We start from the raw sequence: 12,062 nt of genomic DNA on the forward strand, positions 1-12,062 counted from the left end.
TGGGATGTCTGGGGGTGTTTCCAGGAGCAGAGGTGCCCGGGGGTGCCAGTCTGGGGGTCACTGTGAGCTGGGGTGCCTGGGAAAGGTGGTCAGGATTGTCAGGATCATCAAACCCAGCACTAATCTGTGTCCCCACATCCAGCACATTTTCTGAATACCTCCAGGGATGGGGACACCACCCCTCCCTTCCAATGCCTGAGCACCTTTTCCATCAAGAAATTCCTCCCGAGGCTGTTTCCTCTTCTCCTGTCATTTGCTGCTCGTGAGAGGAGCCCGGCCAACCCAGGGAGTTGTAGAAAGTAAAAAGATCTCCCCACAACAGTCCGTGCTGCTTCTCCACCCGATTCTTTCTGCTGTGCTGATCTCCGGGAGCCAGAACCAGGATGTTTGTCCCGACAGTGTCCAGCCGCATCCTGTTCTTTCTCCCAGCGCGCTATTCCGAGCAATCCTTGGCTACCCCGAGTCCACCCGGCTCTCGGGGTGGCAGCCACTGCCAGCAGTCGTGCCGCTGTGCCTGGCCCAGGTGTCGCGGTGTGTCCCCACACGGTGTCCCTGTTCCCCCGCGGCACGGCCCCGCCAGCGCCGCCATCCATCAGCGCGGCTCCTCCCGCAGACAACGAGCGAAAATCGGGGCTTTTCAGGAGCGCCACTTTGTTGTTGGTACAAAGGAGTTGGGCTGTTAACACGTGTAAGGTAATGGGATCCCCCCCGGCTGCGCGGGGCTCTGCCTGATGGATTACCCACCCCATTCATCTAAATTATGTCACCGGCAATGAGCGACTTGCTCCATCTGCCCAAAGCCGCGGCCGGGGTGGCAGCGCTGACACGCGCTGGTGCTCACGGTCACAGCCCTGTCCCCACGGCCAGCCCGGACCTGCCATCGGGGTCACATCCCCGAGCAGCTCCCGGGGTGCCAGACCCCAGAGAGGGGGGCTGGAGCCGGTCTGGGCAGGGTGGGGGGCGTGGGTCCTGCCCCAGCTCTGACACACAGCCCCTGTGGTTTTCCAGGCATTCCAGAGCTCAAAGGAGTTTACAAAACAGACGGAAAGCACAGGTAGCGATAGGAAAAGACAGAATGGTTTTAAACGAAAAGATTTAGATTTGATGTTGGGAAGATGTTCAGAGGGCAGTGAGGGCCTGGCACAGGCTGCTCAGAGAAGCTGTGGCTGCCACATCCTTGAAAGTGCTCAAGCCAGGCTGGAGTAAATTAATCCAGTGCAAGGTGAAGAATTTCTTCTTCTAAGTGGAGAATTTCTTCCTCTCGCCCACGTCAGCTCCCAGCTGCACAGAATCCCCAGGGATCACACCAGTGACAGCAAATTGGGTCCATCCCTGCTCACACGTCCCACGCTGGGGCTCACCCAAAGGAGGAATCAAACTGGCTTATTTTAGAGATGAAGAAAGGAAGGAGAGAAGGGAGAGAACCCAATTTTCCTCCCAATTTGGTGCCACACTGACGCCTGGAGATGGTGTCTAATTTGACAAGGCCGTTGGTCCTGCAGTGATGGTGTTTGACTAATGACAGGATGAACTCTCTGTCGGTGCTGCCTGCACTGGAATAGCCCTGGGCAATCACCCAGCCACATGCTCCAAATGTGGCAAAGGAAATTGTCTAATAAAGCGATAAAGTGAGGGACTCACTAAATGATTTGTCTTTTAACTATTGTAATGGGGGGTTTTTTTTAACATTGTTTTATGTTGGAATGCAAAAAATTATTACAAGTAATTAGAGTCATTTTGATTCAAATCTCTGCTTGGGCTTGACATATTTTGCATACTTCCACCCCATATAACAAGTCAGCTCATAAAAATGCAGGCAGCTCGGAGCGTGGCGGCTCAGGGGTTGTCTAAACCATCGTCAGATGCCTTTGCCTCAGCGAGGGGAGGGAGGGGGGCATACAGCACCACGGAAATTTATTTTGTCTCATTAGGGAGCAAGGAAGAAGCGAGTTCTGCATCGCCATGGAGTCACAGCGTCACGGCTCCCCTGGCACCAGCAGAGCTCAGGGCAAGGATGAGCACGGCTCCTGCTGAGGCTCCCTGGGCCCCCACACCCCCGGGAAGCAGCCTGGGAGGGGAAGGTTGGGTGTTTCATCCTGATTCTTCAGCATCCTGAGTGTGCACAGGCACTGGGAGGCTCTGAGCAGGGGTTTATCCACTCTGCCCAAAGCAGCAGTGCTTGAGCACAAAACCTTGGATCTTGGGGCTGCTTGACAGGAACTCCCTCACCCCTTTTCCTTCCCTGGGGTGATCATGGGCTCATCAGCATTTTAATAATGGATGGAGTCACACGCAGGCTGTGGCACAGATCAGCCTGGCACACACAGCATGGCACAGCCACTGCACCAAGGGCACCACTGCCCGTGGCACTGGCCAGGAGGGCTCTGCCCAGGGAAGAGGGAGGGCTCAGCAATAACAGTGACCTTCAGGAACAGTTTAGCACAGGGCAGGGCCACCTCTGCAGGCACCAGGAACAGGTTGGTTCCACCCCAGCAGCCAGGTCTGTGCTGTTCCCTGTGCCCCAATTCCCACCTGGCTCTGGCACAGCTCTGGGCCCTGCCCTCCTGCCCAACACAACCTGGACCAACCATAGCTTAGCTCCACATCCCTGAGGGGTGTCACAGGCACAGCAGCAGCAGTGGGCTCAGTCCCAGAGGACTGGGAGGTCAGACAGGAGGACTCAGTGCCATGCTCTGTGCCAGGCTCAGCACCAGGTTTAGCCCTCAGATGCTGGGAAACCCCTGAGGACAGCTGAGTGGCTGCAAGGTGCTCGTGCTGGGGCTGGTGGGGCTGCCTGGATCCCCAGAGTGTGCCAGAGAGGAGATGGTGCTGTTCAGCTGTGTCCAAACCCTGCTTGGATCCCCAGAGTGTGCCAGAGAGGAGTCTGGATCCTGCCTGTCCCCCATGGAGGGACCATGCCACGCTGACAGCGCCGTAGATCTGCCGGTGACAATCAGATGGGATCTTTTACCCACCGCTTTATGTATCTCACCCTGTACACAGCATCTCAATACCAGATCTTATTCTTTCTATTTGTCTTGTTTGAAAGCCCCTGTGTAAGAGAGACAATTTTTTAACTGTAAGATGGATTGCCTGGAGCTGTGCGACAGCAGGGACGGGAGGCAGGGCATGATGGATAACGTACAAATGATTAGAGGACAGGCCGCACAAATTCAGATGGAGAAAAAACCCTTCCCAGCAATGTCACTGCTCCCTCCCCTCTGGTCAGCACTGGCACGAGCCCCTGGCAGTGCCCACAGCTCCTGTTTTGCAGAGCTGGGAGGTCTGACACAAACCCTGCGCCTCCTCACGGCTGCAGAGCTGCAGCAGGTGCGGTGCTGGGGTGCAGGATCCCTCCAGCCTCACTCCCCCAGCTCTGCCCAGGGCAGTCCCAGGCTGAGAGGATGGTGAGTGCCACAGACAGGGCAGGGGGAGCTGCAGGGAGAGCTTTGCTGCCAGACATGCATGGTACTTGCCAAAGCCGAAGCCTTTTCCAAAGAGGATGCTCCAAGCTGGCCCTCTGGCTACCAGGGCTGGGCTGATGCAGGATCCCACCCTCGGGTCAGCCCTTCCCCTGCCATGGGGTGTCCCCAGCCATGTGGCACTGCCAGCTCAGCAGAGGACCCTCAGGGGCCGTGCAGGGTGTTGGCACAGTGCTGGCACTGTCACTGTCACTGCCCGGGGACACGGAGGCAGCCCCCACTTCAGCCTGGCAGGGGCTGCCAGCAGAGCTGTGCTGGGCTCAGAGCTCCCTCCGCCGCTCATTAATCCTGATTTACAGGCACAGGCAGCAGCCCAGGGCCCTCCTAACAGGCTGCCCAGGCTGATGTGCCCGAGAGGAGGCCACACTGAATTAATTATTCAGATCCGCACGGGAAGGGAAGCGGGAGCTGCCAGAGTGTCCCAGCTGCACTCCGGGCGCTGTGGGTGCCAGCAGAGTGCCAGACACAGTTCCCCCACACACCGGGGGGACCAGCATGGCACTGTCCTGAGCCCTGCTGCCCGGCAGTGACACACACGAGGTGCCACATGTCACCACTGCCAGCCAAGCCCCCGGGCGCCCAAGGCTCTCAGAGCAAGGCTGGAGCTTCCCCTCCATCCGCTCACCCAACACAGATGCTAACACCTCTATTACACCTCCGTTCAGCTATTTTTCAACTTAAAGGGCTAATAATGCCTTAATAAAACTCTTTAATTACAGAAAATGTCCTTTATTAAACGTAATCACCATATGGTTGTAAAGTACTTATGGCCAGATCCGTTAGCTGGGAAAGCGGAGCGTCTCCGGTGGCACCGGCACTAGCAGGGTGTGCTTGATTTATCCTACAGCACCCATGCTCGTGCTCTGAAGATCAGAGGAGTTTGTCACGAACAAGAGGAGTGGAAACCTTCGCCTGTGCCCTACGAGCCACTTTGTCCTTGTTGTAGCCCCGGGCTGTGGTCACACGGCAGCTCCAGACCCCAGCAGGGTCCTGCAGCCCCGGGGGTGGGATCAGCTCCCTGCGGGCTGGCCAGGCACGGGGACACCGCTTTGGTGACGGCTGCTGGTGAGGAATCCATCACACGGGGACGCATTTTCCACGAGCTGCTGAACCACGGACTCCAAAGCAATTAGCAAAAGTAATGAACTTCAGTGCTGCGGCATTGAGGAGAGCCATTAACCCCTTCTCAGTGATCAGTTCAGGGTGTCAGTGATCAGTGCGGGGTGTCAGGGATCATTTCAGGGTATCAGGGATCTATTCAGGGTGTCAGGGATCATTTCAGGGTGTCAGGGATCTATTCAGGGTGTCAGGGATCATTTCAGGGTGTCAGGGATCTGTTCAGGATATCAGAGGTCTGTTCAGGTTATCAGTGATTAGTTCAGGGTGTCAGGGATCATTTCAGGGTATCAGGGATCAGCACAGGGTATCAGGGATCAGTTCAGCGTGTCAGGGATCAGTTCAGGGTATCAGGGATCAGTGCAGGATATCAGGAATCAGTTCAGGGTGTCAGGGATCAGTGCAGGGTATTGGGGATCAGTTCAGGGTGTCAGAGATCAGTGCAGGGTATTGGGGATCAGTTCAGGGGACAGGGATCTGTTCAGGGTATCAGGGATCAGTTCAGGGTGTCAGGGATCAGTTCAGGGTGTCAGGGATCCATGCAGGGTGTCAGGGATCAGTTCAGGATATCAAGGATCTGTTCAGGATATCAGGAATCAGTTCAGGATGTCAAGGATCAGTTCAGGATGTCAGTGATCATTTCAGGGTGTCAGGGATCATTTCAGGGTATCAGGGAGCAGTTCAGGGTGTCAGGGATCTGTTCAGGGTGTCAGGGAGCAGTTCAGGGTGTCAGGGAACAGTTCAGGGTGTCAGGGAGCAGTTCAGGGTGTCAGGGATCTGTTCAGGGTGTCAGGAATCCGTGCTGCCTCCACAGGACAATGTTCTGCTTCATGGACTCATTTAATCCTCCAGCACACAGGAATTGATCACTTTGTGCAGGAGCAGCACACACAGACACAAAGAAATGTCCCTTCCCAGGCAGCTCTGCTGGTGCTGGAGACCCAGACAGGCCCGTGGGAGAGGTTTGCTGAAGACAAAGGGGCTGCAGGGACACCTTTGCACCCTCGTCCTCGCTGAAGGCTCGGTGCAAAGCTGGAGGAGAAGGAATTGCGCTCATTTTTCAGCTGCCGCAATTTTACGTGCAATTAAGTTTATTAATTGTGTATATTAGTGATGAAATGGAGACACATGACTGTGGGAGCCCGCCCCAGCAGGCATCCATCTCCCAGGCATCTCCCAGACCCTCTCCCAGAGGAACTGGAGCTCTGTCACACCATCTGCTGAGGGACCCAGCGAGCCCCCGGGTCACCCCACTGCCCTGCCCTGTCCTGGAGCAGGGTGGGTGCTGCTGCTCCTAAAGCTTGTGCAAATGGGCCCCAGAAATGCTGTTTGTGGGGTCTAGGGTGGGGCTGGGGGCTGTTGGAAGCAGACCCAGCAGCAGCAGAACCCATCCAACCTGGCCTTGGACACTTCCAGGGGTAGCCACAGCTTCTCTGGGCACCCTGTGCCAGACACTGAGGACGAGAAGAGAGATGCTGCAAATGTGGATGGGTGGGGAGATGGACAGACTGAGGCACTCAAAGAAAAACAACTCTGATCGTTATTCATTACAAACAGACAAAATCTGCTAATTGCAGCATTAACCCGGCAGCCCCTCTGCCCGTTTGTGTCTCAGCTCATCCCCAGCATCCCCTCCTGGCCAGTGCTGCCGTCCCTTGGGGCAGGCAGGGGTCAGGGCACCAGCAGGGACATGGCAGAGGCCAGGCTCAGCACAGGACACTCCTCTGGCAGGTTTGTCCCTTGGGCTGCTCGCGGGGGTTCAGCTCTATTAACGATTTGCTGATTCTCATGGCCCTGGGTGCAGCCAGAGGCTGAAAACTCCTCATTTCCCCGCTCCACAACCCTGTGCAGTGATGAGCCTCTCGTGTAGATGCTGCCTCGGCCTTTTGTCCTGATTTGATTCAGGTTTTGCCACTAGGAAAAAATCCAAGGGACAGAGTGCTGGAGCACAGACACTCTAAACCTGCACAGGGTTTGCTCCTAATTTGCACTAAGGGACACACACACACCTCTGTAGGTGGCTGCTGGTGTGGTTGCAATGACCATTTACAGGAAAAAAAATGTGTCCTGCCCTGAATGTCAGGTGTTTGCAAGCCCACCCTCCATCCCAGGCCAGGGGCACTGGGAATTGGTGCCTTCCCGAGCTCCTCTGCCTGTGTTTGCAGCCTGAGCAGCCCCACAGTGCAGCCCCACAGCTCCCTGGGCTGGGGTTAGTCCCAGCCAGGCACCTCAGTCACTCTTTCCATGACGTACTTTTTTTGGGAACATCTGGTTAACATTTTCCAAATGAAAAGAGCTCTTCTTTGCTGAAAAAAATGGCTTCTTTCCTCTTCTCAAAATCGCTGAGATGTGTGAAAAATTGTCCTTTTTATAGCTTCCCTGAGGCATTCTGTCCTTAACCTGCTTTCCTGAAGGAATCTGCCTGTAGGGTCAGAACCTGCCATTAGGGTCCTTCCCAAGAAACACCATCCCTTGATAGCATCCATTGGATTGCCTGCAGACACCCAGAAAAGTGGGGCAGGACTTCTCTCTGGGGTCACCCTCCTCATCCCTGTGAGGGGACACGATTGTGGTTTGACTCCCAACCCCAGGAGCTGAGGGTGTCCCCACTCCAGCAGGGTCCTGGAGCTGTTCCCCACTGCCAGGCCAGTTCTTGGGAGGTTTTCAGGCCCTGTGGCTTGCAGGGGTGGGGTGAGAGCTTCACCCCACAGCTCCCACATCCTCCTCCCCATGGGAGCCCAGCCTGGCTGTGGCCACCCAGGCTAATGGGATTCTGAATCTTTCTGTGGAGGGGAGAGTTTGCATTATTTTTCCCCCTTCAAATCTCCATCCCTCGGATTTGATCGGGCCCTCTGGGGACCAGGATGCCGTTTGATCTCATTTTGTGTTCCATTTCTGATGTTACACCTTGTCATGGTGTATTAAGTGCCATCAAGCTCCGTAACGCGGTGACACGAGAACCTGATGCTACATGATCGACAAAAACACGCCAGTCCCCGGAGAGCTGCTGACACTGTCAGCTCCAGCGCGCTCCCACCCCGTGCCAGGCACAGACCCCCTTCCCTGGCAGCTCTGTGCCTCCGCTGTGGAACAGGGGAGCAGAATTCCATTAAACCTGACGTCCTGGAGCCTGACACCTGCGGAAAATGAGTCCCCAATTAGCAGCAGGACCTGGATCCAGAGGTGGTTTGAGCACCTTGAGCTTGTTCGCAGGAAGAATTTCCAGGGGCTGCAAATTCTGGAGAAAACCCTACAAGAGGGCTCACACTGAGCTAGAGGACCCCTGCCCTGCAGAGGGTGGGATATTTGGGCACAGCAGAGGGGAGGAGCAGCAGGTGATGCTCAGGGTGTGCTGGGCTGGAGGGCATCACCCCCCGCCCTCCTCTGCCGCTGCTTGGGGGATCCTTGCTGGTTTAATCCGCAGTTATTTCCCTTATTTCCCTCTGCCGGGTTCCCTGACAATCGTTAATGTGCGAGTTGACTGATTTTCATGGTAATATGCTAAACAAGTGCCTCTTTCTCTCCGCAGCGATCCGGCGGCTCCGCCAGAGCCCGGTGATAGACTCGGTGCACAATACCCTGATGCAGGGAATGTGGCGTGCCAAAGTAATTCCGAGTGAAATCCCAGGGGATTTATGTCAAGGACAAAATAGTGTATCCCATGGGTAAATATAGTTAGCACAGCTGCAAAACAGAATTTATTTCTTGTTTGCGATATCATTTGTAAAGTATGGCATAGGGGAAGCTTTAAAAATGAAATTATAGCAGGCAATAAAAAAAGCTCATAGCACTGTATTCAAATTATGCAACAGTAATATGCCGAGTTCATAAATAAACATCTCTTATTAACCCTTCTCATAACAAAGTGGTGTTTTTTCCCTAGGAAAAAAAAAAAAAAAACCAGAGTGAAAAAGCATCAGCAAACACGGGTGAGGCAGAGCTGCAGATGGTGATACCTGTGGGATCTGTCCATGATCCCACATCCCAGCTGAGCCCAGCTCCTGAGAAAGCAGGAATTTGGGGGGTGGGCATGGCAGTGACACCCCCAGGCTGGGCCCTGCTCCCCCAGCCCCTCCTGGGTTATTAAGCCGAGCTCAGAGCAGTTAATCAATTTTGTTTGCATATGCAGGGAGGGCGCTGCCATTTCATTAGCTCAAGTAAGGACTCAGCACACTTTGCAGCTTCAATAATTCTCTTTAAAGTTATTGAGAAATGGATGCTTAATTATATTTGCATATGAAAAATAGGGTCTAATTAGTTTGATTGATTATTATTTTAACCTTAATGACATTTTGAGTATCTGTCCCAACTAATAGCAAATGTATCGCTAATAAATCACGAATTTTTATAGTGTGTTCTATCGAGCTTCCTTTTGAAATACATTTTATTAATCCACCAGAATGTATTGAAAGTGAAACAAGTCAAACAACTGCTCATTTATTAAACTGTTTAAATGTCAGATTTATACAAGTGTAATGGTACAGGAAATACATCCCCATGAAAGACATCTGTGGGCCAGGGACACTCCAAATCTTCGTTATTTTAGGGAAATATATTAAGGAGATAAAAATTCAATTATGTCATTTATTGCACTAAATAAATTTATATCGACTGGTATAAATGTTTTGCATTAGCAGATGTTCTCCCCTGCAAACTCTGGGATTTGCTGTGGCCGAGCCTGTGCTGATGTTTCCCGATGGAGCAGCGATCCCAGAGTGGATCCAGCAGGATCCTGAGCTTTGTGGGACTCCAGGATCAGCTCAGAAATCCCAGCTGGAACAGAGTGTCCAACGTGGGAGTGAGGAGGAGCCCCCATCCACCCCAGGATAATAAGAAATTGGATTGCTTCTGACTATCCATGATTGGAAATCTTGGGAGGGTGGTGGTGGTGGTGTCCCTGCCATCAATGCCTTAATTAGAAATTAGGATAGTCACATTGGCATAAATTAAATCAGACTAAAGATGATTAACAAAGTAATGCAAGAAATCATTAAATTAAACCACTGCGCCAAGTCCACTGCTGATCTATCACAAATTTGGGCTGCTAATGAGGTCTTAATTAGTGAGTTCGGTTGGAATAATTCATGTCATTCAATTTGGAGAAGATACTTTATTTTTTTTCCAAGACTCGATGCAATTTTATCAACAAATGTGCCCACAAACAAACAAACAGACAAACAAACACATCCCTGTGCCAGCTCAGCCCGGCCCTGGCAGCGCTGGCTGGGAATTGCAGCACAGGGATTGATTCCCCCCTTTTTCCAGAGCTGAGCCTGCACCCACCACCTGCCCATCTTTTTGGGGATGCACTCAGAATGTTGTGCCCCAGCTCGGAGCAGCAGTGGAGGGTGCAGCCCTGCTCCAGGGCAGGGACAATCGCTGGTCCCCAGCGTGTGACACTGCCGGGTCACCTGGTTGGAGGAGCAGCGGCTGTGCCACCGCAGGGCTGCGAGTGGCAGTGTCTGCAGAGTAATGGACCCAGAGCAAGGCAGCCCCAGCAGTGCCAAGTGGGAATGACTCGATGCTGGCTGCCAGAGGGGAGTGCCAGAGGGGCAGGAGAAGTCCTTGGGCTCAGCCCACCTGGGAAGGGAAGGACCTGCAGGGTCCCTCCATTGGTAAAAGTTCATGGCATCATGGAATCAGAGGCTGGATTTGGTTAGAAAACAGCTTAAAGCTCATTTCATTCCACCCCGTGCCATGGGCAGGGACACCTTCCACTATCCCAGGTTGCTCCAAGCCCCATCCAACCTGGCTTTGGACACTTCAGGGATCCAGGGGCAGCCACAGCTGCTCTGGGCACCCTGTGCCAGGGCATCACACCCTCACAGGGTAACACCAGGGGTGCTCAGTGTGGTGCTGTGCCAAGAGCAGAGAGGCCAGTTGGGGGTACCAGGGTTCCCAAAAGCCAGAGCAGCTCCTCAGCCACATGGGGATGTGCTGGAGGCTGGGATCCAGCACTGTGCTGGAAAATAAACCTTCCAGATTGGCCGTGGCAGGTTTGGGAATTGCCTCAGTGCTGGAAATAACAACGGGGCAGCCAGACTGGGAACCCCCAGCAATTCCCCTCCTGCCCAGGGCCTTGTGACCCATCTGCCCTGGATCCCCAGAGCCAGAGCTCCAGAAGTGGGGGGATTTTCCACCCGGAGTCTCTCCAGAATTGGGTGCTGCTGGCTCCCCAGCACAGGAGAAGGACAGAAATGAACACTGATCCTGTCAGCCCTGCAATAAAGAGCAGTGGGAACAAGGAAGGATCAGAAAGAGCCAGGGAGGGTGACCTGGAAACCTCGTCTGCATGCACCGAGGCTGCTGCTGTGACTACTGCGTGGGATGTGTTTGGGGAATTAAGCAAAGCACATCACTTTTTTTGCATAATTGAATTCTCTGCATATTTTTTTCTTTCTGTGCATAATCTTCCTTTCATGTTGTTCATGTACTTCCTAGATAATTCAGAGGTTACTTTCCTTGAAAAGAAAATACTGAAAGAACCTATGGCACTATATCCTTAAGTATTCCACTTGTTGTAAACTCCCCGAGGAATCTTACAGACACTAAACATCAGTGGAAAAATATTCAATACATTTTCAGAACAGCTCTTTGTACTTGAAATACTCTGGTTGATATTAAAATATTCTCATCTCCCTATAATTTATAAGAATTCATAGAAGTAAGAGGACTCTATTTCTTCCAAATTCTGTTTGGTGGTGGCACTGGTGGTGCCAAGCACGGTGAGCACGGGGTGCGGGTCAATGTGTGCCTGGCACCACTGTGAGCCTGGGGTCACATCCTGCACCTCCCAGCCCCGGCAGGACCAGGCAGGGATCACGCTCTGCTTCCCAGCACACGAACAAAAGGAGATGTGGAGGAGGAGAGGAGCGGAAAATTGCCCGTTGACATTTCACCGGCAGCTCTGGCACCGCTCAGCCCTGGCCTGTGCGGGGTGGGGACACGGGAACCCTGCGGGAGTGGGGCCGGGGGAGCAGCGGGGCCGGGGCATCCATCCAGAACTCGGTGTGTGTGACAGCCATGGTGACACCGTGTGTGCGTGACAGCCACCGTCACACTGGTGACAGTGTGTGTGTGTGTGTGTGTCACAGTCATGGTGACACTGTGTGTGTGTGTGACAGCCATGATGACACTCTGTGTGTGTGTGTGTGTGTGTGCGCGTGTGTCACAGCAATGGTGACACTGTGTGTGCTAGAGTCATGGCGACAACATGTGTGTGTATCCCAGTCACATTGACACTTTGTATGTGTGTGTGTCACAGCCAAAGTGACAGTCTGTGTGTGTGTATTACCGCCAAGGTGACACTATGCATGCTACAGCCATGGTGACAATGTGTGTGTCACAGCCATAGTGACACTCTCTGTGTGTGTGTGTGTGTGTGTGTGTTTTACAGCCGTGGTGACACTGTTTGTGTGTCACAGCCTTAGTGACACTCTGTGTGTGTGTACATTACAGCCACAG

Source organism: Catharus ustulatus, chromosome 18 (assembly GCF_009819885.2).
Source record: "Catharus ustulatus isolate bCatUst1 chromosome 18, bCatUst1.pri.v2, whole genome shotgun sequence".
In the NCBI taxonomy this organism is placed as follows: domain Eukaryota; kingdom Metazoa; phylum Chordata; class Aves; order Passeriformes; family Turdidae; genus Catharus; species Catharus ustulatus.